The sequence below is a fragment of the Morus notabilis genome, unplaced genomic scaffold (genome assembly GCF_000414095.1).
Source record: "Morus notabilis unplaced genomic scaffold, ASM41409v2 Scaffold1420, whole genome shotgun sequence".
Classification (NCBI taxonomy): Eukaryota; Viridiplantae; Streptophyta; class Magnoliopsida; order Rosales; family Moraceae; genus Morus; species Morus notabilis.
Genome location: NW_010361775.1, coordinates 107058 through 120330, shown reverse-complemented (window position 1 = coordinate 120330; position 13273 = coordinate 107058). Strand labels below are relative to the sequence as shown.

The 13273-nt window shown below is 32.9% G+C and overlaps 1 pseudogene; it reads left to right on the top strand.

The window, feature by feature from the left end:
- Positions 1–5519: 5519 nt before the first annotated feature.
- Positions 5520–11551, top strand: LOC112092071 (annotated as a pseudogene).
- Positions 11552–13273: the final 1722 nt, after the last annotated feature.

Sequence of the window (13273 nt, the reverse complement as noted above, 5' to 3'; positions counted from 1 at the left end):
TGTGCTTAGAGATTCTTGAAATTAAGATTCTCAAACTATACTTGTACTGAAAATTATTCCGCCTTAAAATACGGTGAGAATTTATTGATCGAATTTACTTGATCGAAACATGAACTTAACATGAAATTTGCTATAGAATTTAGGAATACATATATTAATTCCATAAATCCTCCATTCACAATATAACATAATATTTTCTAAGAAAATCCTTGGCTTAAAAATACATGAATTGTATTATTTAAGGTCTGAAATTTTCTCAGTCATTACACATTCAAAGTTCCAGGTTGATCATTAGAGACATTAGTGGACTGTGCCAGCTGATTGGATAGTAAGGTCGGCACTGCTGAAGCAAGTTGCTAGAATTTTGTGTATCCACCGTAACCTCATTTCTTGAAACTTGATGTACAGAATTATGCTGCTGCTCACCATACCGTTGCTTGGCTTGTATCCTAGAGGATAGCCATGAAGCTTCTAGCACCTATTAACCGTATGACCACGAAAATTGCAATGTGTACACAACGACCTCTCTTTCTTATAAAACTTTAAACCTCCATTGCCCTGTGCATTAGACTTCTCAGACTTATGTTCATCAGATTTGGCAACAAATGCCATAGTATTGGTAGTGTCAGTACTAGCTGTACTACCAATAGACCTCTGACGTTCCTCTTGAGTAGCAAAAGTAAAGACCTTATTGATGGGAGGCAAAGGATCCATGAGCAGAAACTGACCTGTAATCTGAGAGTATGAGTCATTCCATCCCATGAGAAATGACATTACGTACTCCATTTGATAATGTTCATTGAGATTTCGCACTCCTCCACAGGTACATCTGCCGCAAGAACAAGAAGGATGAAAGTTACTTAATTCATCCCATAATGTCTTCAACCGTGTAAAGTATAAACTAATTGAATTCTGTTTTGCATCAGATTCACCAGCTCATGACGTAGCTAAAAAATTCGCGGACCATTGCTTTGCTAAAACCTATCCCTCAGATCCAGCCAAATCTCGTGCACAAATTTAGAAAAAATCACACTAGCAGAAATCTCCTTAGAAACTGAGTTCAAGATCCATGAAATTACTATATTATTGTTCCTAATCCAGAAAGTTAACAAATTAGAATCATTTTCGTTTGGCTTCGTTATAGATCCATCCATAAACCCTAACTTGTTCTTAACAGAGAGAGCAACCAACATGGATCTACTCCACGAAGCATAATTGTCCCCTGTAAGAGCTTGAGAAACTAGAATCAAACCTGGACCATCCGAATGCTGCAAAAAGTACGGACTTGAAGGATCGTCAATGGCGGACTTGCAATTTTCAGCTTTGGAATTTGCCATTGGAACGGATCAGAAACAAAAGGAAGAAACGACAATTGAACGGAGAAAATGACGTTCAACCGAATAGATGATTGAACAAATCAATCGAAAATCAACGAAAACAAAAATGAAATCGATCAGAAACGTTAAGCGTGTTTTCACTCTGATACCATATCACGATCAAGAAAGGAAAAATATGAGAAAGTGATAATTCTCATTAACTTTTCTAATTACAGTAGAGCTATATATATACAGCTGGAAACCAGAGAAGCTTCTGCTAGAAGCTAGAAGCTAAAACAAGAAAAACAAAATCAACCAAATCTGTTAAGTATAACAAACTATACTTTACAGCTCAGCATATTGGTTACATTTAAATAACAAACTTAATATTAACAGACAAATTGAATTTTGGAAGAATGTTGCATTGTGATACTTGTCTCAAGATATCAAAACTGATGTTGCAAAAAATTAAATAAATAAATAAATAAATAATCGGGATCACGCAATCACCAAAAGAAGAACAAAGTAAACTGGTTTTGCAGAAGTTAACATCACACACTAAAAGAATTCAAGTCCTATATTATTGAGGTGTATTCAATACTAATGGTGTTCCAAGTATTTTTTTCATATTCTCAAAAAATAGTAATAATAATAATAAAACGAGTATACAAAATATCGAAGAGACCCAATATTCTTACAACTCCTAATCCAAAATGGAATAATAATAATAATAACGATAATAATAACGATAATAATAACGATAATAATAATAACAATAACAATAAGAGTAACAATAACAATAATAACAATAACAATAATAACAATAACAATAACAATAATAACAATAACAATAATAATAATAACAATAATAATAATAACAATAATAATAATAACAATAACAATAATAATAATAACAATAATAATAATAATAATAATAATAATAATAATATTATTATTATTATTATTATTATTATTATTATTATTATTATTATTATTATTATTATTATAGTAGAAATAAATAATATAAATAAAAATAAAAATTATTATGGTAAAAAGTAATTAATAAAATAAAAATGTAATTATAGTAGAAATGTGCGGAAGTACAAATTGTTATATTAATAATACTCTAATCTCCTAAATTAGCAGCATCACTAGAATTATCGTTGTTATCATCAGAAGGATTTGGAGGCGGATGAGGTGGATGGACATACGGCTTAGGAGGTGGATGAACATTTTTATAATTAAATTCACATAATGAGTTTTTATGAAACTGTATATTTTGTATATATACTTGAGAAAGAGTACATGAAAAATTAGAAAGTTCGACCATCAACGTTTTGTGTTCATTAAAATCATAATAATATGTTTAATTAAGTTAAATAAAATAAATTTGGTGAAATCATTATTCCCGGCAATTTTATTTATCATATATTGCTTTCAATATGTTTGCAATTTATTTTAAGTTTTATTGTTTATTTTTATTATATTTAATTTTTAGTTTTAAAACCACAAAAATTTCAAATTACTCAAATAAAAATTAAAACTAACCAATTTCGGTAATTAATCCTGTCCTCGTGGGATCGACACTCTTATTTACACACTTTAATACTAGAAGCGATTCGTGCACTTGCGAGCATAAATTCATGCAACAACAAACTTCAAATTATATATTCTTTCAATGACTATAAGTAAGAGCCTAATTAAAGTCCTTAAATCTAAGCTCAACTGCAATAGAGTGCTTGCCTTCATCAATTGGTTCTCTCAGTAAGCTTTCTAAATTTTTATCTCAATGACTGCACAAGACTAAATGAAAATCTTTCTAGCAGTATGAAGAATCTATACTCCTTGAGACGTGTTGAGTTAGGAGGTTGCTCAATTCTTAAATTGTTTCTAGATATTCTAGGGAATATTGAAGAGTGAGATATTCATGGTGTGATTAATGTCCCCATTACGTGGGGATTGGTCTCGGTTGACTGGACTAGTCCATCAACTGTTTCGGTATCGTTTAGCAAGCAATGGTGAAGCTCGAAGTTGATGTACTAAGCGGGTATTCTTCTATTTAAGTTTTGGTACTCGTATTCACCTCTGTGCTATGATGGTATTTACTGGTGGATCTAGTGTTTGATTCAGAGTCGAATTCCTTTGTATTTAGGGCCATTTATATCCTGTATAATTTCTTTTTGAGAAATGGATTTTTCCTTTTCAAAAAAAAAAAAAAAGAGTAAGTTTAATGATTTTGAAATTATTTGAGGTGTGTGTTTAGAAAGGGGAAGGAGAGAGTAAAAAGAGATGTGTGAAGAGAATCACACAGCGTTAAATCATATAACTTTTTATCAATATTCACTAATTTTTTTTATGGACCTAATATTTGTTGATTCTTGGTTAATAAACTCATATTTTATCTTTTACAATATTCTTTCAAAAATAAAAATACTATATATTATTATTAACTATATATAGTACCATTTACTTCTATAAAGATTCGAATAGCTTTAGGCCTCGTTCATTTCACCGATTCGAGTTTTCAATTCCAGTTTTGTTATAGTTAAAAGCTCTCACAAAAATTCACATCAAACTTTTTCTACTACAGTAAAACGCTCCATATAAAATCACATATCAGCTCAAATTAAAAATTCAAATCAGCGAACTGAATGAGACCTGTGTTTTACGTCAAATATATAAATTAAAAAATTGTTGAATGTTGGCCTCTCCACATCAGCATTGATGAAAAACACATGAGAGAGAGAACATAATTAAGGAAACAGATTTGGAATTAAATAAATTCCCATTCAAACGACTTGCTATTTTCTTGAATAAAAAAAAGTTTGAACCACCACAATTTCTCAAATAAAAAATATACGCAGAAGTCATAAACCTGGGGCGCCTAGTGCCAATAAATGTTTTCTCCTTTAACCTACTATGAAATTTTGAGGGAGATTTTATACTATGCATGTACGTATGTTATATATGGATTAATTTTCAACGGTTCCGTTGTCAATCTCATCAAGTGTTGTACAGTTTTTTAGTCTTTGTTAAAAAAAGACTAATTTTTCAATCAACCGTCTAATTAATATCACACAATTAAGACAATAATAATTACATATAGACAAATATTTAAATAATAATTTTTTAAAGTAGTAACTATTAAAATCACACCTCATATATATATATATATATATATGCGCGCGCGCGTGTTTGTGAGGGAAGGTTACTTGTCTGTTATATATATTATGCTAGCAGGTCCCGATGATGATTTCAACCATCCTTTAATTTCTTAAAAAACGTGTGAATGTAAATTTATTAATGGCAGGAGTAATTAATTAATATTAATGCGTTTACTTAGCAATTTCATCTCAATTAGTGTCGCTGCAATTTCGTGATCTCCAGTCAAAACTACAGAAATTTCGTAATACAGAAGCACACGTAAGTGTATTACGAAGTTTCAATGAAATGTATTCTATATCAATATAATACTTTTCAAGACTTACCAAAAATTTAATTTTCTATATAAGATTTAAAAAAGTCTTTATTTTCTGATATTTCATTTTTCATCTTCAAAAGCGTGTACTTATTTTTCAATGAAAAAAGTCTTTATGTTTCAATGAAAATTGTTAAAAATGGCAATGTAGAAATGAACTGGCAAGAGTAGTTGATAAATATTGACTTATTTTTCTTCTTTCAAAAGCCGAACGCACTAGGAAATTGCTCAAGCAATTCCAAAAAAAAATTCATAATATTTTCGGGCCATCTTTCTCAAATATTTTTTGAATTTCTCCGCTTTCTTTATAGGACCTGTGATTGCAGAATTTAACATTTCTCTAAGAAAATTTTCCCTTTTTTCTTGCTTTAAAGAAACCAAGAAGTTTTTAGTAGGGTAGGAACAAAATTCATGACTTAGTATTGCACTGTTTGTATTATAAGACTTTTTATATCTGGTTATGTTACTTTTGTGTGTGTGTATAATTAATATAGTTTTTATTTCCTTATAAAAATATATAGTTTTCATTAATATGACAATTTGAGGTGCTGTTTGTTAGTGATGTAATTTTTTAGGAAAGTTTTCTGATGGGGCACGTTGCTGTTTTTTTTTTTTTTCCTTTGCTCTGAGTGTAAATGAACTCACGGGAGCAATCAATATACATGATTATATGTAAGACTTATTTGTCTTCTTTCCTAAAACCACAAGTAAAAGTCTCTCGAGGAACTTCTTGGCGTGTCTGCAACTTCTTCTCCAGCTCTAGTCTTGCATTTATAAAACTTTACCTTCTCAAAGGCATCAAGACTCTAAGATAGCTTTCATTCTATTTGTCGATATGGATGCTCATGGTGTTCCTCCTTCTTCCTCTATTTGTGAGAAATACGACTACGACGTCTTTCTCAGTTTTAGAGGTGAAGACACACGCGATAATTTCACAAGCCACCTTTATGCTGCTTTGAAACGTAAGAAGATCAACACTTATATTGATGAGGAAAGCCTTGAGAGAGGAGACGAAATCAATCTTGCACTCCCTGAAGCAATTCAGAGGTCATACATTGCGATAATCATTTTTTCGAAAGATTATGCTTCTTCGTCGTGGTGCTTGCGCGAGCTCGAGCATATATTTGAATGCCATCGAGAAAATAAACAGGTGGTAATACCAATTTTTTATGGGGTAGATCCATCTGATGTACGGAAACAAAAAGGAAGCTATGAGAAGTCATTTATAGAGCATGAAAATCGTTTCAAGGACAAAGTGGAAATGGTTACAAAATGGAGAATTTCTTTAACAAAGTCAGCCGATCTCAGTGGTTATGATTCACGAGTCACTAGGTATTTTTTTTTCCTTATATATATGTTTACTATTGACAATATATCTAAATAAATGTAATGAAAGAATATATACACACAAACTTTTTCCCAGAAGCGTCTGATCAAGATCTCTTTGTTGACTTCTTGTTGCAGAATAGCTGAGTAACTTCATTTTGCTAGCGATTGAAACTACTCTTCGATTTATATTTCCATTTTCTAATTTTTTTTTAAGGAATCTTTGTTTTTTTGCTCATATTAAGCATGTTAAAATACTTCATATTTTATGATTCATATGACTATGTTATTTAAATTGTTTGACAACCCATGTTTTTTGCCTAAATTATAGCCCCCATTGACTGAAATATTTCACTTGAACACTCTGAGTTTTTAGAAAAACTGTGTTTCCGTTCATTGAATAGTATCTTTTGACCATTAAATAACGAAAGTACCCCTCTACAGGTTAGATTACATGCAAGTAGTAAATAGGTTTTTATATAATAAATATATAATTAGGTTAAAAAATGACATCCTTTACACATTCTTAAACGACATAAATGACTTTTAAGTGCTCATTTCATGCTCACAATGACAACTTGCACTGTAATGGTAACGAAAAAAAAAAAAAAGACACTTTTTTTTTTTTTTTGCTTTTCCTCTTAGTACTGGTTGTAACATTTTTATTGTTACTTAATATGTGAAAAGTGATAAAGAGATGTCATGGAGAGTTATAATTTTAAAACGTTATGTATAGTCTAAAGCGTATACTATTGTCATGGCAAAATCCAGAATAAGACGTTTCAATGTTTCATCGAAAGCACTGATTAGTATTTACAAAAAAATAAATATGTTACAACATTTTAGTTTATTTTGTCATTTACATCATAAAAGTCAATAGAACAATTTTGGTAAATCTTGAAAACCAAAGAGTTCTAACCACCCCGTAAAAATAGATTGAGGGGTTGATTTGATATTTTGATTCTTTTTTAGAAAATCTTGAATATTTGATAATTGAATACAAAATTGAGTGTTATCTCTAATTTGGAGATTTTTTTCTTGTGGGATTTCTTTGGATAGATTTGGAATTTTATGTTCCGTCTTCCGTCCGGGTTAAGCTAGTAAAATCATGTTTTATCCATTCTTTTGCATCAGCTTAGAATTCCGCAATTAGTTTATGTTCAATAGACGGACAATAAATTATTTACATATTCTCTAAATTAAAGCAATATGCATATATGTCCCATCTATAATGACGTTAGTTTAGTTCAAAATTCACTAACAACATTTAATCCTCTTTTTAAGATCTGTGGCCCCTCAAATTTTAAATTTGTCTTGATCATGATTTTTATTATTTTTTAAAAGATATGTAGTGATCTTCGGAATTTAAAAAATAAAATAAAATAAACCTGCAAGGAAAATCCAAAATGTGATCAAAGTGTTAAAAGCTTAATCTGAACTGTCCTAGAACTAGTTGGTGCCAGCATCATAAATGTAAAAAATATAAGTAATTAATTCGTAATTAATTTGATTTGTTTCGTTGCTCATTCTTACTAAACACCGTTTGCACCTTTATATTTTAGGCCTGAGTCAAAATTAGTTGAAGCAATTGTAGAAGATGTTTTGAGGAAATTGAATCGTGGATCGTCATCAAATTTTATTCCTAAGGGTCTCATTGGGATTGAGAGACAGATTGCAGAAATCAAATCATTATTAAGTGTTTCTTCTCCAAAAGCATGCATTGCAGGCATTTGGGGAATGGGCGGCATCGGTAAAACTACACTTGCCCAAGTCATATTTAATCAACTCTCTTCTGAATTCGAAGCTTGTTGCTTTGTTGCAAACGTGAGGGAAGAATCGGAGAAGGGATCATTGATTAACTTAAGAAATAAGCTTCTTTCTGAATTATTAAGGGAAGAAAATCTAAATGTGGGAACCCCATCTCTAGGACCAACTTTTGTCAAAGAGAGGCTCAAGCGTACGAAGGTTCTCATTGTTCTCGACGATGTTAACCATGTCGAGCAATTAAATTTTTTTGTTGGGGACCGTGACCAGTTTAGCTGTGAAAGCAGAATCGTTGTAACAACTAGAGATGTTATGGTGCTTAGGGATATTGCAGTGGACGGAATGTATGAGGTTGAGAAATTACATTTCAACGAGTCTCTTCAACTATTTAATTTGATAGTTTTTAGAGGAAATGCTCCTGATATGGATTATATGGAGCTATCGAAAAATGTGGTTGAGCATGCTGGTGGCCTTCCATTGGCAATTACAGTTTTGGGTAAACACTTTCGTTCCCTCCGTATTCAGAGCCAAAAAAGTTGGGAAATGGCGTTGGGGAAACTAAAAATTGTTCCTCATAATGATATTCACAATGTGTTGAAAATAAGCTACGATGGGCTGGAGAAAGAAGAAAAAGATATCTTTCTAGATATTGCATGTTTCTTCAACGGGATGCGTAGACATTTTGTGGAAAAGATACTTAATGGTTGTGATTTTTTCGCAAGTATAGGTGTGGATATTCTCATTGACAAGTCCCTCATAACTATTGATCCTTATTATAATGGGCTTCAAATGCATGATCTATTGCAAGAAATGGGTAAACAAATTGTTTGTCAAGAATCTACAGAGCTTGGAGAGCGCAGTAGGCTTTGGATTACTGAAGAGGCTTGTCAAGTCCTTGAGAACAATGAAGTAAGTGCTAGTGGATTTCAATAATTCACTTTAGAATTGCATTAATAACTTGTAGATTAAGCGATTACACCAATCCATTGTTTATTGAGATGTCTTCATGCCTACAATACTAACATATCTTATTATAATGGGCTTCAAATGCATGATCTATTGCAAGAAATGGGTAAACAAATTGTTTGTCAAGAATCTACAGAGCTTGGAGAGCGCAGTAGGCTTCCTGAAGAAGCTTGTGAAGTCCTAGAGAACAATGAAGTAAGTGCTAGTGTATTTCAATAATTCACTTTAGAATTGCATTAATAACTTGTAGATTAAGCGATTACACCAATCCATTGTTTATTGAGATGTCTTCATGCATACAATACTAACTTAGATTGCTTTTAATTTTTTCATGATATAAAAGTACATTCAATGTGTGTGTACACGTAACAGTACTGAAGTAACTTCTCATATGCTATATATGTTGATACTAAAATGACAGGGGACTGAAAAAGTTGAAGGAATATTCCTAGACTTGTCCGAAATTGATGAAGAGATACACTTGGAACCTACAGTTTTCAGAAAGATGTCTAATTTGAGATTGCTCAAAATTTACGATTCCTCTTATGGCAAGAAAGTTAAATTGTACCTTCAGGAATCTCCGTTATCTTCCTCGTTCACTTAGGTATCTCGAATGGCATGAATATCCTCTAAAATATTTACCATCAAACTTTAAGCCAAAGAATCTTGTTGACCTAAAGATGCCCTACAGTCACCTTGAGCAACTTCGGGTTGGAGTCCAGGTATATATCCTACACTGTGGTACTAAACCTAATTTATAAGGCATAGTTTAGTTATTATTCTCATTTCTTTATGTTACAGGAGCTTAACAAGTTAAGTGAAATTGATCTAAGACACTCCATTCACCTAACTCAAATTCCGGATCTGTCAAGTTCTCCAAATCTTGAGAGAATAAATCTCGAGTATTGCACAAATTTGTTTCAAGTTCCTTTGCATACTCAGCAAAATCTTAACAAGCTTATTGATGTGGATCTAAGCCACTGCTACCAGCTTCAGAGTGTGCCAGATAGAATATTTGATGCTGCCTCTATGACAACTCTTACTCTCAACACTCTTCCAATGACTATAACCCGGAGCCTTGTGTCTTTAAATTTAAGTTCAACTGGAATAACGTCTTTGCCTTCATCAATTGTCTCTCTCAATAATCTTCAGAAATTGTCTCTCAGAAACTGTACAAGACTTGCAAGTCTTCCAAGTTGCATGAATAAGCTGGATTCTCTAAAGGAACTTCATTTAGACGGGTGCTCAATTCTTGAGATGTTTCCAGAGCTTCCATTGAATATAATGACGTTGGACATTGGAGGGACAGCAATAAAGCATGTGTCCGCATCATCAATTGAGGATCGATTTTATCTCCGGGATATTGGAATGTCCAATTGTAAAAGTCTTACGAGTTTGCCACCCAACATTTTTAAGATGAGGTCTCTTGGTGATCTTAATCTTAATGGTTGCGCAAATTTGAAGAGCCTTCCGGAAATCTTTGATCCTATTAAAATTTTAAAATGGCTTCGTTTAAGCGGAACGGGGATTAGAGAGCTACCAATATGTGATATGGCTAAGCTTTCAGATCTCGATCTTTCTGATTGTCCAAAACTTTCTGATTTTCCAATCTCAAGAGGTTTCCTCCGTTGGGATCTGGAATTTCTTGATCTCAGTGGCTCTAATATAATAGCAATCCCTACAAGCGTCAAAGGCCTTTCTAAGCTGAGAAGGATTTACGTAGAAAATTGCAAGAATCTTCGTTCTATACCAGAGCTTCCATTGGGTTTGCAATTTCTTGATGCAAGAGGGTGCACGTCGTTGGAGGTGGTGTCAAATTCAAAGAGAGCACTCACACAAGAGTTTTGGGATTATGTTCAAAATGGAATGGTCGATAACCGTGAAAGCTACATATTTTGTGATTGCTTGAATTTGGATCAGAAGCAGCGTCAAAGTATTTTAATGGAATTCCAGCTTAGAGTTTTTCGGACCGCTACACGATTTATATGTAAAGACCATGAGGTACGCTTTCTTTGTTTTATGTTTAAAATTTAAAAAAAAAAAAAAAAAAAATCTGAACTTGTTATGCAATTGATATAGAGCGTACAGAGGTTGACTCTCTTCTATGGTACAGTGGTTGCCTCTTTCGATTGGTGCGTGTTGTCCGGGTTATGAAATTCCAAAGTGGCTTGAGTATCAATCAGAGGGATCTGTCATTGATATAAAGCTTCCACTGGAAAGGCAGAATTTCAACTGCTTGGCTATTGTATTTTGTGTTGTTGGTTACTCTTATTCTGAGAGCGAATACCTGGATTTAAGATGTGAAGTCAATCTTAAAGCGAACCAGGGGGAAAACAGAGAATTCACTTCAGTGTTTGATTATATTCATGAAGTTTGCATGAAGTTTTCAAGTAATGTGTGGATGTGGTATGTGCCTGCCAACTATCATAAATGGCACAATGCAGTGGAGGCGTCATTTGACTTTTCATTCGCAGAATGGGGTGAGACTTCCAAGCGTGAAGTGAAGCAGTGTGGGATCCACCTGGTATATCAAAAAGAAATAGAGGAATTCAGATTAAATTTCATCAATGCTGGCCAACATCATGTACTTGAGGAATCAGCAGCCGGGCAGCCTGAATCCATTGCACGTGGAACCGTCGAGTTTGATACAGATGAACCACATCACAAGAGAATTAAATTTACAGATTCCTTTGACTGCTGATTATTTGATCTCTTCCTGGAATGCATCATCGGTAATTCCAAAAAAAAAAAAAAAAAAAAGTGTATGAATATGGATTTTGGTTTCTTTCTACTACTTTAATTTTTTAATAATACAGCTTTGTTATATACTACGCTATTTTCTATAATATTTACTTTTTATGTTCCTTTATTTCTTCTTGTTTTTTTTTAACTTATTATTTTGCTTTTGTGTGTATATCCTTCTTTTAGAGCCATAAATATCTATAGTTCTTATAATCGTTTTAGAAGAGTAGAAGAGTAGTGATCCAACGGCGTAAAGTGTGGTCCAGGTTTTGACATAATATTTAGCCAAAATCCTTGCAGTATCAGGTCATCATCCTTTTAGTTCACGTATCGATGGATCTATTTCTTCTACAATTAATTTTATGTAGAATTGGTTGAGATCCAATTTGTCCCGCTTTCATATCCATGATTATTAAACTTATGAACTTTGCTCGTGTCATTTCCATGAAAATGATATATAGGATGTTTTGGCCATGCTTCAATAGTTTTTGATAAGTCCATTTCTTTATCATGTTTTTATTTGCAGTATAATGAGAAGTGCTTCAGAGTGCTGCATTGTGATGTTTTTGAAGAGGAAAGACAAACTCAATTATGGTGTTTCCCAAAGAAAGAGTTAAATTTCAAGAGAAAGCTGATGGAAGATATCTTTACGGTGTTTCGGAATGTGGTAAGATTTTGTTAACATTAATTGCTATTTTCGAAGTGTTGCTTCTTGTTGCTATTTTGTTAACTAACATTAACATTAACTAACATTAATTTGGGACAAATTATAACGTGCTTCGGAAGAAATGCTCTTCAATTCTGAAGGTTCGATTCAATGGTTGTGGGTGGTCCTATTGGCTTCTAAGTTGGGCATTTTGCAGATTTCAGTTGTTGCTCTTTTCTTTGACGGAATGTTGTTGCTTTAAAACTGGATAGATGCGCCTTATAGGATAACATGTTATTTGCTGGGTTGGCTTTAGAATTTCTCCTTGAGTTCTTCTCTGCTTTGCTCTGATGTTTTCTTCTCTTTTGGTGGTGGTGCCCAAGTTTTGTTTGGTCTCTACTTGAGCCTGAGAGCTTTTAAAAGGCCACAACGCACATATTATAGACACCATATATACTAGTCTATTATACATGTTATACTCAAAATATGCGTACAAATAATTGCACGATTTTAGAAAAAAAATTCCCTTAAAAATTTTTAGTAACCAAGAATATGATTGAAGCTAAGTAAAGATTTAAGATGAGTTTATTATGGTTAAAGAATGTTAAGTGAAGGTCGGAAAAGTCGGGTCGTTACAATTCCTAATTTGTTTTATGGTTAAAAATGAAAAATGCTTAATTATTTATACAATCGGACTCTCTCTTTTTCTATGTTATAGGAAGAGAATCCTCCTAAAATTCGTACAAAAATGAAATTTTAAAGTGGTTCGATATTCATTCGGAGGGATGTCAGATTGAGATCATGCTTCCACGACAATGTTGAAGGGACAAATGAGGATTTTCAATTTGTTGCGATTAGGAGCGTAATAGGCAGTGTAGGGGAACGACACCAAACACCTGAAGCTGAAACAATGTCGTTTGGGTTCTGGCCCAGAGTTTATGAGGCTTTACGGGTACGACATCAAACTCCTGAAGCTTAAACAATGTCGTTATGGCATCTAGCTTGCATCTAACGATTTGTTGCCCTTGTGTGTGT